Source organism: Mustela nigripes, chromosome 4, assembly GCF_022355385.1.
Source record: "Mustela nigripes isolate SB6536 chromosome 4, MUSNIG.SB6536, whole genome shotgun sequence".
In the NCBI taxonomy this organism is placed as follows: Eukaryota; Metazoa; Chordata; class Mammalia; order Carnivora; family Mustelidae; genus Mustela; species Mustela nigripes.
The window spans coordinates 154,619,063-154,625,103 of record NC_081560.1 but is presented as its reverse complement, the minus strand read 5'-3'; positions in this window follow the sequence as shown (position 1 = coordinate 154,625,103).

The following is a 6,041-nucleotide window of genomic DNA, read 5'->3' as shown; positions in this document are numbered from 1 at the left end:
CATTCAGAAGCAGTCAGCAAGTATCTTCTGTGTACCTCATTGCATAAAATGCCATTTCTCCCCAGGGCTCCACCAGTACTGGGGCGGGTGAGGGTTTTAGCGATTTTCAGCATTATGAATCTTCTCTTCTCCCCCATCAGCCTCTTCATCCTGATTGTTGTTGCTGCACTTCCCACCTTCCTTCAGACTGTACCTGTTCACTTTCTCCAAGATATCATACCAGGCACAGCCAACTAAGGGATACTAATGAGTACATAACAACTTAAGGAGCATACCCCCAATCTATGGCTAAATGTATCCTAGATTATCCCTAGAGATTTAGAAATCTTTAAACCAAAAGACTGCGGCTTTTTAGATGTATTAGGATGATAGAAATGGAAAAGAGAAAAGAGCTGTGTGGAGTGGGCAGAGTTGGGTTGCCAGATTTAGCAAATGAAAATGCCCAGTTCAATAAGAATTTCAGATACCAAAGAGTGACTTAAAAAAAAATTTTTTTTTTTTTAGAAGATGTGTGTCCCTTGTTTGTCTGAAATTCAAATGTTGCTGGGCATCCTGTATTTTATCTGGAAACCCTAGACGAGCAACATGTTTCTAAGAAGGCCTCAAAAGACTCTTAAAGCGGGTAATTGCAATCTGGTAAACCATCCCAAAACATGTGCTAGTCTGGCCTTCAGTTTAGCCACCTACCTCAGAGAAAGAGGATACTGAGAATAGATGCACAGAGCTTCTCAACAGCTCAATTACCAGCTCCTCCAGGCTCATCTTCGCCTCTGCCCTCTATCTTTCCTTCATCTTCCGTGAAAACTCACGGAAGATGCCAAGAGCAGCTTCAGATGCCAAGAGCAGGGGCTGTGGCGTGCGATTGCTTGGGTGTAAATATAGGCTTGGCTACCAGAAAACAGACACCATGGGCAGGTTTATCAATGTCACCAAGTGCTGATTTCCAGTGAGGCTTGTGAAAGCTGCCCCTCTCGGGCTGTTGTGAGAATTGCAGGAAATAAGGCATAGAAGGGGCGCATCGCAGGGCCCCGAGCTAAAAGTTAATTTACCTGTTTTGACCTTCAGGGGCCAGGTGTTGCTAAAGGCGTGCCTTTGGAGACAGAGGAGCTGTGGGAGAATGTTTGGACCTGCTCCGCGACTCTATGTATGACTTTAGTCCCTGTTGCACCCCTCTCCTTGTATCTCTGACTTCATTTCTTTTATCTCGTTTAATTCTCAGAACAGTCCTGGGAAGTAGGCGAGCAGAGATTATTAACTTTTGCATATGAATGGACTGAGGCTACATTATTTGGTTCTCTCTAAACCTTCCTCATCTGTTAAAAAAAAATGAGGAGCAGGGTGAGATCCTTACAGCAGCGGAGTTTTTGAATTTCCCCAAGTCACTCATAAAAATGGACTGAATCACTAGGATAGCAGAAGAAACATCCACTCTCCCAACCCCCGCCTCAAAAAAGGATGTCTGGGTGGCTCAGTTGGTCAAGCATCTGACTTCAGCTCTGGTCATGGTGCCAGACTCCTGGGATTGAGTCCCACATCTGGCTCCTTGCTTGGGCGGGTAGCCTGCTTCTCCCTCTGCCTGCTGCTTCCCCTGCTTGTTCTCTCTCTCTCTGACAAATAAATAAATAAAATCTTAAAAAAAGAAGAAGAAACATCCCCACTAGACAGTATCTTCAATAAAGCCAAAGTCAGGGTACCCCCACAAATCCCAGAAGAGGTGGGGTCGAAGCACCATGGGGCTTTAGCAGCTATTCCAAGATAGTGAGAGTCCTGGAACCAGAACACAAACTGCCACCACATAACGAAGTCCACAAAGAAGAGAACTCCACTTTGAGTGGACTCCAGCAGGACGCTGAGAAGACCAGTGAAACAGCTAAGTTTCCACAGCTCTAGTTTGTAGGTGAATCCGAAAGACTGCAGGAAACTGAAATAGCCAGGGCTCTTTGGAAAAGTGGCTGGTTCGTGGCAAAGCATAGTGTAAGCCTGGGACAACTTGTCTGCCAAAGAGCAAGAAAGTTCCAAAGACTACTACCATCATGTTATAAGGGCCCAGGCCTGCCTTGACGGGCTCCCCTTTGAGTCAAACAAATCAAGTATAAAAGAAATCTATGAGACACCTAGAGATATTCAAATTTGAACTGGATATTAGATATAAAAGAATTTGTGGAAAAAATGAAGACTAACCAAATGAGAATAGCAAAGGCTATTTATTCAAAGTGTGCTATGGCAAAGTAGTCAGCTACCATCACTTGCATTTTGGCAGTGGAGTGGTAAAGCTTCAGAGTGGAAAAGAGGGAAGGCTTTGGGTATGCCCTGATTGCAGACTGTTGGCGAGGGGAAACTGTAGGTAGCTAAGTAGAAGAGGGCATCCTATATGATTGGTTAGGGGAGTATATTTGGCATACTCTGATTGATCCTAAATTGTAAGTGGGGGCAAAACTAAGGGATACTGTCAGTTACAGGGATACAGGTCTAACTGTTCAGGGGTGATTAGTAGTTTGGCTGTCTGGGCTGATGACTAGGGATGATATTTTGATTTCTTACAAGTCAGTCTATAAGCAGGCTGGCTTCCTGGGCTAGTTAATGTAGATTGTGGATTGGTTTCCTGGGCTAGTTGCTACAGATTGTTTTTATTTATGGTCTTGCCATTGTCCATTTGGACATTCAGTCTCTCAACTTATTACTTAATTTTAAAAAGATTATTTATTTATTTGACAGAGAGAGAGAGAGAGAGAGGTCACAAGCAGGCAGAGAGGCAGGCAAAGAGAGGGGGAAGCAGGCTCCCCAATGAGCAGAGAGCCCTATGTGGGGCTCGATCCCAGGACCCTGGGATCATGACCTGAGCCGAAGGCAGAGGCTTTAACCCACTGAGCCACCCAGGTCCCCCTATTACTTATTTTTAAAGTGTCACAATAATACAATGTAAAAAATAATGCCCTTAGGGGCGCCTGGGTGGCTCAGTGGGTTAAGCCGCTGCCTTCGGCTCGGGTCATGATCTCAGGGTCCTGGGATCGAGCCCCGCATCGGGCTCTCGGCTCAGCAGGGAGCCTGCTTCCCCCCTCTCTCTCTCTGCCTGCCTCTCTGCCTACTTGTGATCTCTGTCTGTCAAATAAATAAATAAAATCTTAAAAAAAAAATAATGCCCTTAGGTAAGATACATGCCTGATTACTTATAGATTAAATAGTTCAGTAAGAGGGGAGAGGATTGACAGATAAAATAAAACAGGCAATCTTGATATTTATGAACCTGGGTTATGGATACAGGGAGGCTAGTTATATTCTTCTATGTTGTGCATATTTTGAAATTTCTATAACAAAAGTTATATTTCCATAACAGAAGTTTTTGCTAGTGAGAGTAGTAATTGTACCTACCTCATAGGTTTGCTTTAAGTATTAAATGAGATAATTCAAGTAGCAAATTTAGCATGGAAGTTGGAATAAGGTGGGTCATACCTTGCTGTAGGTCCTTGCTAGCACGTTTCTGGCATTATCTCATTATTATGTGAGATACCCCATGGGATTATACTATACAGTCTGTTTTAGAACCTGATTTTTTTTTCACTCAATATTTTGTCAGTAAGTCACGAGGATGAAAGTTACAGCAAAGAGAATAGAGTGGTATTGCAATAGTTGTATGGTGAAAGATGGTAGCTACACTTGTGAACATAGCATATAGACTTGTTGAATCACTATATTGTATACCTAAAACTAACCTAACATAGTGTGCTGAGCCCTGTGCTTCTTAAAAACAGCACGGGTTAAGAAACTCAACTCAAACTTTTGTTTGGGAGGCAGTATAGTGTGGCATAAGATAATGATGGCATTTCATTTACTAGAGGAAAGAAGAGACTTTTCTTTTCTTTTCTTTTTTTTTTAAAGATTTTACTTATTTATTTGACAGACAGAGATCACAAGTAGGCAGAGAGGCAGGCAGAGAGAGAGGGGAGAGCAGGCTCCCTGCGGAGCAGAGAGCCCGACGTGGAGCAGAGAGCCCGATGTGGGGCTCGATTCCAGGACCCTGGGAATCATGACCTGAGCCGAAGACAGAGGCCCTAACCCACTGAGCCACCCAGGCGCCCAAGAAGAGACTTTTCAATGGTGCTGGAAAGATTATCCAATCATTTGAGACAAATTTAAATTTGATCCTTTCTTTTATAAGATGTGAACCTCATTAAAAACAAATTAGAGAGCATTAAAGGCAAAACATTAAGGAACAAAACATAAAACACAAAACTAAATGTTATGGGTGAAATTGTGTCCTACCCTCCCCCTTCATACTTGAGGTCCTAAGGCCCAGTATTCCAGAATGTAACCTTATTTGGAAATAGGGTTGTTGTAGATATAATCAAGGTAAGATGAGGTCATTAGAGTGGGCTCTAACCCAATATATTTAGTTGTCCTTGTAAGAGGAAAATGCCACATGAAGACAGACACACAGGAGAATTAAAGCCAGAAATTGGATTGACAGTAGACACAGGAAGCTGGGGAGAGTCAAGGAAGGATTCTACCCAAAGACTCAGAGGGAACCAGCCTCACTTGATAATGAACTTCTAGCCTCCAGATTGAGAAAATTAATTTCTATTGCTTAAGTTTGTGATACTTTGTTATGATAATCCTGGGAAAGAAATATAATTACTATTTTAAACATTTCATCATTCCCCATCACTTCATACCCATTAACAGTCACTCCCCATTCCTCCATCCCTCCAAACCTGCTTTAAATTTCCTGTTTCTATGAAGTTTCCTTTTTTGGACATTTCATTTAAATGGAATCATATTGTATTTTGTGACCATCTTTTATTATTTAGTATTGTTTTCTTTTTTTAAGATTTTACTTATTTATTTGACAGAGAGAGATCACAAGTAGGCAGAGAGGCAGGCAGAGAGAGAGGAAGGGAAGCAGGCTCACCAGTGAGCATAAAAGCCCATGTGGGGCTCAATCTCAGGACCCTGGAACCATGATGTGAGCTGAAGGCAGAGGCTTTAAGCCACTGAGCCACCCAGGCGCCCTCTTAGTATTGTTTTCAAAGCTTATCAGTTATGTAGCATATATAAATACTTCATTCCTTTTATTACCAAATATTCCACTGTTTGGCTACACCATACTTTTTAGTCCATTTGCCAGTTGATGGACATTCGTGCCTTTCCCACTTTTGACACTTATGAATGACACTGCTATGGACACTTGTGTACAAATTTTTTTTTTTAAAGATTTTATTTATTTATTTGACAGAGATCACAAGTAGGCAGAGAGGCAGGCAGAGAGAGAGAGGAGGAAGCAGGCTCCCTGCTGAGCAGAGAACCGGATGTGGGGCTCGATCCCAGGACCCTGAGATCATGACCTGAGCCAAAGGCAGCGGCTTAACCCACTGAGCCACCCAGGCACCCTTGTGTACAAATTTTTGTGGAGATTTTTATTAGATATATATTTTCATTTCTCTTTGGTAGGCATCTGGAAATTGTATCACTGAGTGATATGGTTATTCCATGATTAAAGTTTTGAGGAACTGCCAAACTGTTTTGCAAAGTGGCCACACCATTTTATCAACAATGAATGAGGATTCCAGTTCCCCACATTCTGATGGCTTCTTATTTCATTCAAAATAAGAGCCAGTGTCCTTGCAGTGAACTAAATGGACGAATATTGTATTAGTCAGGGTCTTCCAGAGAAACAGAAATAGTATATGTGTAATTAATTAATTAATTAGTTGGGTTATTTAGTTACAGATCTGCCATGATCTGCTATCTACAAGCTGGAGAACCAGAAAAGCTGGTAGTATAATTCAGTCTGTGTCCAAAGGCCCAAGAACCAGGGAGCTAATGGCTGAAGGCCTGAGAAGGGAAGGGTGGTGTGTGGAGGAAGTCCCAGAATCTGAAGGCCTAAGAACCAGAAGCTCCGATGTCTGAGGTCAAGAGAAGATGGATGTCTCAGCTCGGGAAGAAAGAGAATTCATGCTTCCTCCACATTTTTGTTCAGTTGGTCTCTCAATGGATTGGATGATGCCAGTCCATATTGGTAAAGGTAGATCTTCTTTACTCAGTCT